The following is a 15800-nucleotide window of genomic DNA, read 5'->3' as shown; positions in this document are numbered from 1 at the left end:
GCCAAAAATGGCTTATCAGCAAATGGAGGTCACAGGTTGGATAAAGCATTGAATAGTGATCATATGGCCATCTCATGTTGGACAAGAGAGAATGGTAAAGAGCTACAAAATTAAATTGGGGGACTTCCCAAAGAATATAGGCATCCCATCCTTGCTGAATTTGGATGTAGAATTTGAGAAAAACAGGATGGAGATATTTTTGTTAGCATTCGTGGTTGTACAAATGAGCCCCATAACTTGGCAGACAAGTAGTAAATATTACATTAAAATTTGAAGTCCACTATAAGAACTTACCTCTATAAAAGATATTCATCCAGTGATTGAGAAATGGACTTAATGGGACAATTATTAGTCAGGCATTGCTTTAAGTTTGAGCTTGCTAAATACTGATACCAGGTGGTAAAAGGTTAAGACAGTTTTCCAGGTCTTAGGGAGAAATACCTGTACTTATGTTCCTATTATTTTTTTAAGAAATATTCTTTTGTAAAAACTAATTGATACTTATTGATGAAATGAAACTGAGACACTAATTATTGGTAGTTAAAGGTACCAATTTTAAAAAATTTAACTGTGTCTTTGGCTTTGATTTCCTCATTTACCATCGCTGCCTTGCAACTAACTCATGTTCTCTTCTCATCACACAGCTCCTTGATGAACTTAATTCTTCTTCTTCAGAGTTCTTCATTTATTTCATGAGCTGATCCCACCTATGATACACCTTCTTGATTATATTCTGAGAGTTCTTTGGAAGCAGTTATATTCCATGTCATAATGATATGTAGTAACTTCAGCAAAATGGAAGTATTGGAAAAAATGAACCTTTGTTTTCATGGGAAGCATGGGGTCAATAATGGAGTTTTGCAATTTCTTAAAATCAATTCAACATATTCATCCCATATATACCTCCAGGCTCAGCTTGTTGTTCCTCTATTATCTGTCCTAGCAGTAGTTCTCCAATTCAAAAAAAAAAAAAAAAAGATTGTTTCTAGTGTGCTAGTATTGCACCATAACAAATTGAAAATGCTTTCCAAATTAATTTCTACATTTAATGTGCTACCTAGCAATTACTGGTGCGCAATTTGACAGAGTTTGTGGTGATTAAAACTACCCAGTACTGCATAAATATGGGGGGATCTCTTAATGTTCTGCAGTAGAGAATACAGAAATAGAATTTGCTGTATGTAATGAATTGATGTTGGATTGAATGTAAAATCACCTATAACTGAGGAAAGAACATAAAATTAAATTGTAGTATAGAAATATTGGAGAAGGGAGATTTTAGATCCATATCTTATAGCAAGAATTACAATAAAATCCAATTGGATGATCATATAAATTGTTCAAAAATGATTAATGGGAGAGAAGGAATTATTATTGATTTGATTTGTAGATGAGGAAAAATTCTTATCCATCAAAATGAAACACTTATTTGAGGAAAATAGATGAAGGGAAATACATAAGCAAAAGGGTATTTTGCACAGCAAAATAAAATGTATCCAAAATAAAAAAAAAAAAAGAATTAAGAATAGGAAAAAAATCTTGGTAATAAATATTTATGAGAAACATCTCATGTGCATACTCTGTAGAAAATTAATAGAAATTGATGCAAAGATAGTTCTTCTACGACAGTGAACCAGTCAATTCTCAAAGAAAGAAACAGTCATTGCTAATAATTATTTGAAAAACTATTCAGACTTCCTCAAAAAACAGACAAAGGAAAATAAAACCAGTTTTGGAATGCCACATTTCATCCCTCAAATTGGCAAAGATAGTTTAATATTCTAGAATTCAATATCAGTGGGACAATGAAAGATGGAGCAAATGATCATATTATGGATCATGTTGTAAACAGCTCTAATCTTCTTTGATAACAAACTGGTAATACACAAGACTTCTAAAACTCACTATATCCTTAAGACTCGGAGCCTCTAGGATGCTTCTAGGATATCTTATTAAGAAGATTTCTAGAAGACTGAAGGAAAAAAGGGAGAGGGAGAGACTTTATCTGACCAAACACATTCAGACTTTTTGAAATTGTATCAAATTTATCCTGTATATATCTAATATATCTAATAATCACTAAATTGTGAGGTACTTAAAAGCATGGATTATATTTGCCTTTGTATATCCAGTTGGCTACTAGGTAATACAGTAGATAGAGCATTGGACCTGAAGTAAGGAAGCCTCAAATCTGGCCTCAGACACTGTCTGTCTGACTAGCTGTCACTTAACCCTGTAAGCCTCAGTTTCCTCATTTATCAAATGATCAGGAAATGACAACCCACTCCAGTATCTTTACCAAGAAAACCCCAAATGGGAAGAGTCAGACACAACTGAAAATCACTAAAAACAAAAAATATATCCACTGTTTAGCCTAGTGCCTGGCACTTAATAAATGCTTGTTGATATTATTTAATACCCACCCAAAAGAAACCCAGGAAGCAGTGAAATAAGTTATATGCCCTATTTATAATAGGGAATATAAACTCAAGGGAATAAATTCTAGTATATTGACATTATAGAATGTAACTCTCCATAAAAATAATAAATGAGAAGATCCTGAATATACGGAAAAGATTTAGGAATGGATGCAGAGTAAAGAAAGCAGAATTAAAAGAATATATACACTGCTTATGATCATAAAATACAATACAAATAACAAAAGCATGCAGACTGGATGGAAAAGAGGAGAAAAAGAGATCCTGAGGGGCCACAGGGCTCAAACAAGAAAGGAGGTGATCTTTCTGGAGATCAGAGCCCTTGATTTTTCCTTTAAGGATCAGTTCAGGGGCCATCTCTTCAAACCTTTCCTGATTTCCCACTTGCTGCCTTCTCAAATGGCCTTATAATTATTTAGTCTAGTGCTTGTATCATGCAATCCAGTAAGAGTTTCTTGAAGTCAGAGACTGTCCTGCTCCTGTCTTCAGTCCTATAATGATAACGAGACTGAGTATTTTCACTCACAATCCCAACAATAACTTGTCAAGTCTAAACAGACCTGCTCAATGAAAAGTCTCATTAGGTGAATCTGTAAATCTCTCTCACTGTACAGGCACAAGGGAAATGAAGATTCGAAGGGACATTCACCAGGAAGGTGAGAAAGCACTGAGATTACAGCCAATATCAGATGGGTGCTTCCTATTCTTCTTCCTCTCATTAGTGTAATGGATATCTGGCTCCCTTGGGGGAAAGTGAGGACGTCTAAGTGGGAGGAGGGACCTCTGTGGAAGACACAATTAAAGCCAGCTTTCTTTCTGCTTTTCTGAGTCCTTCTCACTTGAAAGACTTTCTCAAATAATCAGTCTCCTGCCAAGTCATCATTGACTAAGAATTTAAAGTTGTCTCTTTTAGTTTGGCTTGGGTCTTAGATTAGTTAACTAATCCTCTTTTTTAAAATGTAGAAGACTGCTTCTTGAATTAGCTTCTCCATTTTAGTTACTCAAGTTTTCATTGAATCCACCTTTCATTCTTTAACACCTAAAAGTCTTAGTGCAGGTTCAAGTTTATTGGCTTAACTTCTGGGACTGTGTGTGTGGTGTTGAGAGACTGAGAGAAACAGAGACAGACAAAGAGAGAGAGAGAGAGAAAGAGAGAGAGAGAGAGAGAGAGAGAGAGACCCAGACAGAGAAAAAGAAAATAATTTCCCAAGGTCACACAGCTTGATGTCTATAATTTTTGGTTTAATGTCTCTTCCATCCTGCCTCAGTTTCCCTCTTTTGCAGTTGAGGGAATGGCTCTCATTGTAATTACCCATACCTCTGATGCTTATTTCCTATTTATCCCTGAACAATGCCTCAATTTCCACCTTCATAAAAAAGGGAGGGTGGGGAGGGCTTGAAATGGATGAACTCTGAGATCCCTCCCACTTCTAGGTTCATAGTTCTTTGTTCTGATTCTGCTTTAGACTCAACACTGTGGTGACTATACAATCTGGCTACTTTTCTAGTCTTGTCTCCCATTACTACCCTTCCCTCTTGCTGGGCCTTCTGCTTGAGTATTCCAGACTCTGCCATGTCTGCAAACCCACCCCTCCCCAGGACTGGAATACTCTCTTGTCACCCTCTGCCTTAACTTCCCAAAGGCTAGATTCAAGCACTGACGTGAGACCTTTGATACACATACCCCTAATTGCTAATGGCCCTAACCCCAACCCCAAATTAACCTGAGTCTACCTTGTATCTATTTAATTTACTTACTTGGATGACCATTGTTTCCCCCCAAGGAAACACCCACTCCTTGAGATCAGGGTCTCTTTTACTCTTGTCCTTCTAGTATCAGCAACTAGCACACTCCTTGGCACTTAGGAAGCCATCAATAAATGTTTGTTCAATTAAACTCAATGGTTCCTCTGGTCTCTTTGTCTCTCCTCCCTGCTCCCTCCTTTTTCCTTTCCCCCAACTCTCCTAATGCTACTTTGGGTCCTTAGACATCCTTCTCCATCTTTCCTACTGATTAATCTAGTACATTAATCTAAACAAACTAATGTTTCTGAGCCCAAAGGTTAGTTATCTTAATCTATTTTTTAACTAATTTCTCAGTGACATTTCTAAACAGCCATAAAGGAAATGAATCGTTCCCTTAGGAACATTTGGGATCAATTTTAATATTCAATTTGACTTTTACTCCAAGTACAAAAATGCTGGAATTAGGAAAATTTGGGGGAACCAACTAGCTAATGTCCAACAGCTTAGTGGAAACCTCAGCTCCCTGCCCAGTGGCCCAATCAAGCCTAAACCTCATTAACATTGGTGCCCTCAAGCGAATGCTAATTCTGGAAGAGGGGAAGAAGACTTAAGCCATTTCCATATGCAACTGCACACTGATTGATGTTTTTATTGAGAGAATTTTCCAAATGAGGATGTGTTTATGGCCGAAGTGAAAATATCTGCATCAGGGAAGTCCCTGGGGGGAATGTAAATGTGGGCAATTATGGATTCCATTTGTATATTCACAGAATGATTTGATCAAATGAAATGCTAATTAATTCATAGGAAATCACCTTACTTTCTGAGCTCCACCCTGGGTCAGAGTGGGAAGGAGAAGGGGAGAGAGGTCTCCCCCTTTCTTTCTCTCTCTTACTTCCCTCCACCCCATCCCACCCCAGCAGCTCCAAATCGCCAAGAAACACATGCCTTTCTATAATCTGGCCTGGGCAGTTCTGACTTTATCCAGAACAATCCAAATTTCCTTGATTCTTTCTTATGGAACAACCAGACCTCTGGGGCTGTGGTTGTGCTACAGTGTGAACACTTTGCACTACAGAGACAAGTAGAAGTCCCTGCCAGATCTGAGAGTTGGCACTCTACAGTGGAAAGAGGCCTGGAGTTGAAATCAGAGGTTGGAATCCAGTTCTGCTACTTTTTGCCTGGGCGACCTATGGCAAGGTACCTGTCCCAGAGCTCTCATCCTGGCAGATGTCCACTTCAATGAGGAAGGGACAGAGTTTCTGGGACTTCCTCGCTGGCTCAACTCCAATATCCCATAGATCTGTAGATAGAAAAAAAGGATAGCCAATGAGGTTAGGAAGTGAAGAAATATCTACATTCAGAAAGTCTTTGGCCCCAAATGTTGTCCCGTACCCAACCATAAAATGGAAGCTCTCTAAGGAAAGACACGTGTATCTTCAATATTTCAGATAATACACGGCACATAGTAATTACTTAACAAAAATTCTTTCTTTGCTCCATTAGGTATGATAATAATGTGCTTAAACCTGCTTCTACAAACCAGAGGAAAAGCAGAAAAGACAAAGCTTTTATAAACATAAGTTTTACACTGGCAACCAGGTCTGAATGGATCTTACTTGCTTTTCTTATGAACTATTCCTCTATCTTCCCCCCAATCTTTCTACCATATAGTAAGCAATTAATAAATGTTTGTTGCCTGACGAAAAGTTCCTTTAGCCAAGTATTTACTAGACATCACCGACTGTACCAACCAATTCGGGCTAGTTTCCTGGTTCCTTACAGAACAAGTAAATGATCATTCAGCCTTGAATTGAAAACATCCAGTGATAGGGAAACTGCCACCTGAGACCAATTGCTCCACTTTAGAATAGCTCTTATTATGGAATCTTCCTTTATCTTGCTCAGAAGAGGGACTCTCTGCACTTTCAATCATTCAATTCAATTATTTATTATGAACCAAAGTTACGCCAATTTAAAAAGGAGATGGAGTTTTCAAATTAAACCAGTGAGAAGGCTCTAAAGTTGACTCAGATTGCTTGGAAATTTGAGAACGTTCTGTTCCAAGAACATCCCACAAAAGAAGCAATGATCATTAAAAATTGACATGGATTCAACCAGAACATCTCACACCATAGCATCAGACATGGTTGATTTGTTCAGCATGCTGGATTCTTCAGCTTCTTTCCTCTCTTTCAAGCTATTGTCATAAGAGATGGTTCACAAGGTAGAATGATATTGTCATAAATGAATATAACAGAAACAATACAAATTTATAATGATAAGATAACATTTGAAGAAAAAAAAGTATGTTGTGCCAGACTGATCTTATTTATTTATTTATTTTTTTGGTTACTGTGGCAGATGAGAGCTACAGATGTCATTTAAGTAGATCATATCAAAGCAGTTGACAAAATCTCTCACATTAATCTCATGGCTAAATAAAATCACAGTTGGGAAGATTCGAGGATGGATGAATAACTTGAACTAAAGACTAGTTGAGTCAATATCAACCTGAAAGAATGGAGTATTCGGGTATCTAGCCTAGATCCTAAGAAATTTAACCAAGAAATGCTCCCTGGACAGGTGGGATTTTACCTGAATGTTGAAGAAAATTAGGAAAATTCTAATTCACAAGAGAAAGGGAGAAGATTCCAAGCATGGAGGATAGCCAAAGCAAAGACATGGAAGTAGGAAATAGTATCAAGTTTGGGGAAATGCAAGTGAGAAAGGAAAAAAGAAAGAAAACAGAAGTTTTGTGTACTTAATATATGTCAGACATCATGCTAAGCACTGGGGATACAAATATAATTAAATAGAAAAAAATCAATCCTTGTCCTCAAAAAATGTATATTCTACAAAAGGAAACTGAAGAGGAAGGGTAGAGTTTAGGGAAGGTGCTCAGCACAGAGACAAAGTCTGGAACATCTGAAGCCAAGAACAGGATGAGGAAGGAAATGATGTTCTGCCTAGAGCCCTTTCACAAAATGGAGACTCCAGCAGAAGCTCATGAATGACAGAAAAGATGGGCCTTATAAAGAAATAATCATGTTGAGAAAGCTATAGGGTGATTGAATATTTCAGGGTCATGAAGACTCCAAAAACTAAGAGAAGTTCCAAGATGAGACAGAATGATTTTTGAAGTTAGGAATCTAAGAACAAGATCAAGAGGGAAAATTGTAGCTATATTATAGTCAGTGCTTGGGAATAAACATAAGAAAATTCAAAACGTGGGAAAGGGCATATGATGAAGAGCTTTAAATGCCCAACAGAAATGTACATTTGATCCTTCAAATTTAGAGTTAATAGGGAGCTACAGAAACTTATTGAGAGTGGGGAGAGGAGGATGATATAGATGTTTAGAAAAATTACCTTTAAATGGTTTGCATACCTTCATATGTTTTTTCAATAGGGAGAGGGGGAGGGAGGGAGGGAAAGGATCTGGAACTCAAAGTTTTAAAAACGAATATTAAAATTTTATTATACATGTAACTGCAGAAAATAAAATATTTAATAAATAATAAGCAAAAAATTTTAAAGAAAAAAAAATTACCAAAGGACAGATTAGAATGGGGAAAAATAGGAATTAGGACGTTAACTAAGAGACTGTTGCCAAGAGTATAAATGAAAGGTAATGAAGGCCTACCCTGGGTTGTGGTTATATAAGTAGAGAGACTGGTAGAGATGTTGAGAAAGCAGATGTGTAAGATTTGTTAATGAATTGAATGAAGAGGAGATAAGTATGAGAGAGGAAATTGTGAGCCTGGGCAAATGGGAAGATGGTGGTATCCTTGACAGTAATAAATTTTTTTAGGAGAGGAGAGAGTTGCTGGAAAAGATAATCAATTCTCATCAATTTAAGGTGTGTTCATCCATAGGGGAATGGCTGAATATATTGTAATTGTGTGAATGTCACAGAATACAATTGTTTTAAGAAATGATGCACAGGTGGATTTCTGAAAAATTTGGAAGAATTACATGAACTGATACAAAACAAAATGAGCAGAACCATGAGGACATTAGGCAAGGTAACAGCAATATAGTGGATGATTAACTAGGAAGACTTACTTCTTCTCAGCAATACAATGAACCAATATAATTTCAGAGGACTTATGATGGAAAATGCTATCCACATCCAGAGAAAGAACTGGAGTCTGAATGCAGATCAAAGCATACTATTTACACTTTATTTTTTCATGGTCTTTTCCTTTTATTCCATTTCTTCTTTCACATGGTTAATATGGAAATATGTTTTATATTATTGTACATATACTGTTATTCCTTCCACATCACAGGGGTTTGGAATGTGAAACTCCACAATATGGCAAATCTGCATAAAATTTTTAGTTCCCTTTGTGTCATAGAAGAAGTCTGAATTTTTTCTTTTTCTTTTTTGAAGTGTTTACAGTATTAAAAGATAAAATATGTTGATCTATGACACTGTACATATATTTTATGCATTTCTTAATTTCTAACTTTTTTCTATATCATCTTGCTGACTTTTGCATGTCAAATATGGCTTCCACAAAACGCCCCAAAAGTTCCCACTTAATTTCTTGTGCTGACCCAGGATATATTAAAACTAATTGGGAAAATCACAATGTTAAAGAGATAAATGTATAACTTATAGCAAATTGCTTTACCATTTTAGGGAGGTAAGGGAGAGGAAAAAGAAAAATTTAGAACTCAGAATTTCTTTAAAATGAATGGTAAGAGCACCAACCTTGAAGTCAGAAGAACCTGAATTCAAATCCAGTCTCAGATACTTACTAGCTGAGTGACTCTGGACAAGTCACTTTAAGCTGATTCCCTCAAAAAAAAAAAAAAAAGAATCTCAAAAAATGCCTTTATCTGTTCTTGAAAAAATACTATTAAAAAAGAAAAGATAAACAGTTTTGTTTTAGAGTTCAAGATGCTTTGTGGGATATCTAGTTAGAAATGTCCAAAAATCAGTTGATGTTGGATGACTATAATTCAGCAGAGCTAGGTATATAAACCTTGATAATTGAATCCATGGAAACTAATGAGATCACCAAGCAAGGTAGGATCCTTCAAAAATATATTGAATTAACCTCTCTGGACCTCAGTTTCCTTATCTATAATGAGGAGGTAAAAACCAGATGAATCTGAAGTTCCTTGCTATTTGAACCAAGATTCAGATTTAATGAAATTGAGTCCATGTGACTGATTCTTAAAAAAGGCAGAACTCAGAAGTCTAATCTCTTAGTGCTTCATCAAAACATAAGCCCTCAGATAACTCAGTCCCTTTAATACCTGAAAGAAATACTACTTTCTTTTTTAGGTTGAACCATGATAATTAAAAGGAGACCTAGACTTGGTTCTTTAAATTGAAGGAATGAAAACATAGTAAATGATACTTGTATCTTTGGGCCAAAAGTCAAACCTTTTTATCATTGTAGGTATTTTCATTAAATTTCAAAGTTGGAAGAAATTTCAGAGGTCATGAAAGGCTCCTGCAACGATCATCTTGACTAGTGTTCATCCAGTCTTTACTTGATGATCTCTGGTGAAAAAAATAGTCATTATAGCCCAAGGATTTGGTGTTAAACATCTCTCATAGTTAGCAAGTTTTTGCTCATAAATACAGCTCTTTCCGATTTCTACCCATTGTGTCCAGTTGTGCATCCTGAGATAAAAACAAAAAAACAAGGTTTAACCCCCTTTCAGACTATAGCCTTTTAGATGTTTGGAGACAGCCGTCATCTTCCACTTGACTTTTTTGTTAAAGACATAAAATCTCACTTCTGTCTTTTCTGCCTCTCTTGCAGAATCTCAGAAATCAACAGGAGTTACTCAAGCAAGAAAAAGTGATCCCTCCTTAGCAATTACAAGGCAGTATGTGCTCTTGGACAGAGCTGGACTTGGAATCTAAAAGACCTGAGTTTAAATACTGTTTAAGAAATGGATCGTCTTTGTCCAAATATAGGATCACAAAGATGATACATGTACACTTTAGAAGAAATTCAGTTCAAGCTCTTCATTTCACAGAGGAGGAGAAAACTGAGATTCAGAAAGTGATATAAGCAAGATCACCTATAGCAAGTGACAGAAGATTGTTCCCAAGGTCCTCTGGATTCCAACTTCCCTCTCATTTCATCCAAGCTTCAGTTTCTTCATCTATCAAATGTCAATAATAGAAGCACCTCCCTTGCAGAAATATTGTGAAGAGAAGAGAATATAACAAATGTCAAATTCTTCAGAAACTTGAAAGCACCATGTAAATTCAATGTTTTAAAAAATATAATTTTGAAATGGAAAGATCCTTAGAGATCACCCATTCCCAATTCCCTCTTTCATAAATGAGATCCAAAGAGAGAAAGCCTCTTGCTAAATGGGATCAAGTGAATGAGTGGAAGATCCAAATTCAAACAGATATATTGATTTCACATTTAGGAAACAACTATCCCATGCAGAGATGGCTGCCCAATCTATTTAGATAATAAGAAATTATGTAAAAGAAGGATTTCCACCAAGAGGCTCTCATGATATAACCTGCAAAAAAATGTTTGTTTAAAGAGAAAAATGACTCTATTTGCACCCTCCTGTAAAAAGAAGTACAGTGAGCTAGAAAGCAAACATGAAATCCGAGATATTTTTATAGTACTTTAACCTTTGCCTTCATCAAAAGCTTCCAATCACTTAAATAGAAACTCTGCATTTTCCTCCCTGATTTTTCATCTTTCATAATATGTGCTCTTCAATATTTATTCAGAAGGCACAGTTAAGTGCTGTCTTAGGTCTGAAGCCATCATTTATTAAGTTTAACTCAGATCAGCATGGTAGGATGGCTGCACAGTTAGACAAGTCCCAATAAACACAAGTATAGAAATGCTTCTAATTTTTATTTAAATTCACTTCCCTAAAAATGAATAAATAAACAAATAGATAGATAGATAAATTCACTTCCCTCGATAAAGATTTGGAAATTTTTTCAGGTGTTCCTACTTGTGGATGGCTCTGTGATGATTGCTTCAGACTCAAGAGTATGACAGCATTATCTAAATGAAATCATTGTGTCATTTCACGGCAATCTTCCATAAAGCCTAGGACTTAGAATCAAGAAGAGCAGTCTCAAGTTAGAAAGTTACATCTTGATGAGTTCAAATCCTGCTTTACATCTTTACTAGCCAGGTGATCTTGAACAAATCACCTCATCTGTCTCAAAGCCTTAGTTTCTTTATCAGTATTATATTTCCTATAATACTGGTTGGTTGGTTGGTTCATTGTTATGCTTGATTCTTGAAGAAGAACAAAATAACATCACTATCAATTTACACTGTATCTGATTGAATGATCAGAACGATGTGAGGTCAGAATGCTCTACCACAAGTCAGGTATAAACTAACCATGTGAACTTTTTGGGTAGATTCTTTAAATTTACACATCTCACATTTCTTTTGAACTACTTCAATTCTGCTTTGCTCATAGAGCATTAAACCTTCTCTGCCTTGATGAGTTGATCCTATGCAAGTGATTCTGGATAATAGAATATAACCTAGATGTATTTATTTCTTTCCTCCACAGATGTTGGCAGTGTGTGCCCAAAACAGGCAGTGTGTCTAGGACCAGTCAGAAACATTCCATTGAAGAAGTCACACAGGGAAGAACAAAGGAATGGAGGTCATCTGTTGTCCAGATGATGACAGAGTTGTAGAATCTTGACTTGAGAGCTTTAAAGGAGCACCAGGGTGCCCAAAATCTTCATTTGGCCTAGGGAGGTTAAATAAGTATCCCAAGTCAGGGAGCAAAAAAGCTAGAGTGAAGTTGAAACAAGGAGGACATTGACATTTAAGTACCTTGGACAGAGACTCGCAATTTCTTGGGTGGGGCTAGTTGCATTTGAGAAAGCATGTAGGGTTTTTAATCATCCCAACAGGCTCTCTGGAATCAAAACCTCTTATTTACATCTCGATTCTTCCAGGATGAGAATTTCAGGACAAGCCAATCTCAGAGAGATCAAAATAATGTGTAACCTAAAAGACATTGAAGGAAGATATATGAGTCTTGATGGCTATCCCAGCAATGATGGCCTATGGATAAAAAGTTACAGAAAATATCATTTAAGAAATTTAAGATTGGGAAAAGGAGGTGAACTGGTCACACAGTCAGAGCAGGAGCAGCAGCAGTAATAGTTTTTATAGTTGTAGTAGCTATAGCTATACTGGTAGTAGCAGAGCAAGTAGCATTTATATGGTACTTTAAAGTTTGCAAGGAATATTCCAAATATAATCTCATTTTATCTTCAAAACAATCCTTGGAGGTTGGCACTATTTCTCTCATTTAACTGAGACCAAGAGTGGTTAAGTGGTTTGCCTGAGGATCACACAGTTAGTACATGGCTGAGGTTGGATTTGAATGCAGGTCTTTCTGATTCCACATCCAATATTCTATTCACTCAACCATCTAACAGATAGCCCAAGCCCTCCTCTATGACTTCTATGTTGTTAAAAGATCTCTATTAAAGCCTCTAAGAGGTTCTTCCAAGAGAATTATGGGAGAAAATGGTCACCGGATGAAAGATGTGAAGGAGTTGTAATCTGTATCACTGGAGAGAAGACATGCTTACATGAGGAGCTGTGATCACAGCTTCACTAGAGAATTGGGAAATAAACACAACATTTTGCTAATGTTTCCCTTTTTGGTTGCTTAGATTGGGACTATGCTCCCTTCTCACCTTCTATCTTAGCATCCTTTGCTTGTTTCCAAGGAAGGAAGCACTTAGCATATAGTATATGCTTAGTAAATGTTTGTTAATTGACTGATGGAAAGTCTAGCTTAAACATCACCTTTCTTCTTCTTGAAATTATTGTATATAGATTTGTTTGTCCTTTGTATTAACTTAATTGTGAATCATGTTACATCCCCCCACCTCATTAGAATATAAGCTCTTTATATTCTAATATATAAAGAATAAATACCCAGCAAATACCAAGAACTTAAGAAGTATCTGTTGCAATTAATTGAATTGGCTAGATTCTACACATCGACATTATTTTTCTCCTCCATTTTTTTTCAGACTCCAACACTTCTACTGGGAATTCAAAATCAGCTACCTTTCCTGTGTGCCCACCAAGGTTATTATTAAGAGAAAGGGTTCCAATTCAATGGCAGCAAGGTAGCCTATTGCATAGAGTCCTGGACTTGACTAAGTTCAACTCTAATCTCAGATGCTTATTGGCTTTTTAATCATGGGCAAGTGACCCAACCTTTCTTATTTGCAGATATCTTATCTGTAAAAAGATATCGTAATAATAGCACTTACCTCCTAGGTTTGTTGTGAGCATTAATCAACAATATATATGGAAGGCTTACAAACTCAATGTGTTGCAATATTGATTGAACAAATGTTTATTAAACATCTATTCTGCTTATGAGGACATTTATTTTAGGATCTTTATTGGAATAGGTTCATTGACATTTCTCCTCTAAAGCCTTCCCAGTCACCCCCAGAAGATGCTTCCATTACTGGTCTTTTAGTGGCCGCTCTTCCTCCCTTGGCTCAGTCCTTAGCACACAGTAGGAACTTAATACTTGACTTACTATTCTCTGTCTAGCACTTAGCACCATGTGTGACATATAGTGCACAATTAATAAATGCTTATTTGCATTCTTATTATGAACCAGGGAGCACTTGAGAACTCCATTGCTAAATATATTAAATGAAAAAAACCATTTCTAGCTCTGCTTTAGACTTAGTGCTTGGGGATTTGGTTCAATGACTTAGAGAACGAATGTCCCCTCAAAAGTCATGCTACTTGGAGCAGTAGAAGGATGCATGTCCCATTCCATTTCCTGGAATCTTCTCAAAAGTCATTGATTCAGAAATCCTGAGGATCTGAAGTGCAACTTTTATTCAGACGTGTGCTAGAGATCTCGAGGGTGAGAGGGATTGATTCAGAAGTACTGAGGATCTGAAATGCAACTTTTATTCAGACATGTGTGGAGATCTTGAGGGTGAGAGGGGAACATGACTCAGATTCATGTTTGACTCTAGTCTGGATAAGACCAAATCAAACTGAGACCTGGGAAGGACCTTACTTCAAAAGGCCGAGGCTTTTCACCACATCTGTGGCCATCTCCGGTCATCCTGATCTCCATCCTGCCACTGGACCAGATGGCTCTGGAGCGGAAAGTGAGGCAGGTGACCTTGAACAGTCCTTACTTAAATCCAACTCACTTGCAAGTCATAGCATCACCCCCCTAATATAATGGCCCTCTTTGAGAAAGAAGGACAAACAACAACATATAGTAAGGAAAAGTTTCCAATCCAAACAGTTCGTGGATATGATAAAGGTGGGGAAAATCAGTATTTGAGCCCATTTGCCTTCCCATTAGGACACAAGCTACTTTAGAGGTCTGATCAATTCACTAAGTGTTTATTAAGCTGGAAAGGATCTCAAATGTTATCTATTCCAACCCTTCTGATTTTTCAGAGGAGAAACTTAAGGCTGACTTATCTAGTCACACAAACGCTCTGCACTTGGCAGAGCAGGAATTCCTGTCCAGATGTTCTGCATTTAACTCCTGCACCCTTTCCCTATATAATGACGAGATTAGAATTGCTAGGACACCTCTAGGTGAGAACATCTCCTTAGAGCCATCCCAAAATTGCCTCATTTATGAGGGAAAATCTAAAGTTGTCATCCTGGATATTGCCTACAAAAGTCATAGAATGTCAAGGTTGGAAGGAACTTGGGAGAAAAAAGTGTCCAATTTCAGAACATACGTGTGAAAGGAAATTCCTTTAGGTAACCCAAGGCTTAGCTAGCCCCAACATGTCTGCCTCTGAGAATCCTTAGTTTCCTCTCAGGCTTAGCTCAAGAGCCATTTTCCAAGGATTGCCTTTCTGGATCCCCGTCAGTAATCAATGCACTCTCCTTCAAAAGTTGTCTTCTATTTATTCCAGTGTGCAAATTTTGGATCTTCCCTCCCATGATTTTTCTAGTATTGATATCCCAGCACCCAGTAGAGGGTTGTAAGAAATGGTTGTCATGTCCATTGAAAGGCACTAATATTGGTGAGACATTTGTCATCATGTAGGGAAGCTCTGAAAAGGTGTGTCATCCACTTGAATTGCTACGCCAGTAGAAAGTAATCCTTTTAGCAGGGTCACAGATAATGGGAAATAAGCTGACCCCAGACCATCACTGTTGCATTTTATTATCAACACTTACTAGATCAATTGATCAATCAACGAGCATTTGTGAGTTGCTTGCTAAGTGCCAAGCACTGTGCTCAGTACTGGGATTTTTTTTAAATTAATTTATTTGGACCAATGAAATGACACAGAGCCTTTTGCAAAAACCTATGTTGGGTCACTGAGAACACCAGAATCAAGTCTAATCTTTTACAAAGTACAGCCCAGCACCAATGTCAGGGAAAAAACATTGTTTTAAATAACAAGCCCTTTCATTCACAACGATATAGGACATTGCATTTTTCTACATCGGTGAGTTTCGACTTGTTGACATTTTCCGAAATCATATTCGATATATTACTTGAAAAACAAAAGAGTAAGAAAAATTGCCTTAAGGCTAGAAATGCCCTAGAAATGCATATTATCTTTAAACTATTCCCTGTCTGAAAAGGGAGAAT

This window comes from Antechinus flavipes, chromosome 1 (assembly GCF_016432865.1).
Source record: "Antechinus flavipes isolate AdamAnt ecotype Samford, QLD, Australia chromosome 1, AdamAnt_v2, whole genome shotgun sequence".
NCBI classification, from domain to species: Eukaryota; Metazoa; Chordata; class Mammalia; order Dasyuromorphia; family Dasyuridae; genus Antechinus; species Antechinus flavipes.
The sequence above is the reverse complement of the archived record's forward strand: the minus strand, read 5'-3'. Positions refer to the sequence as shown.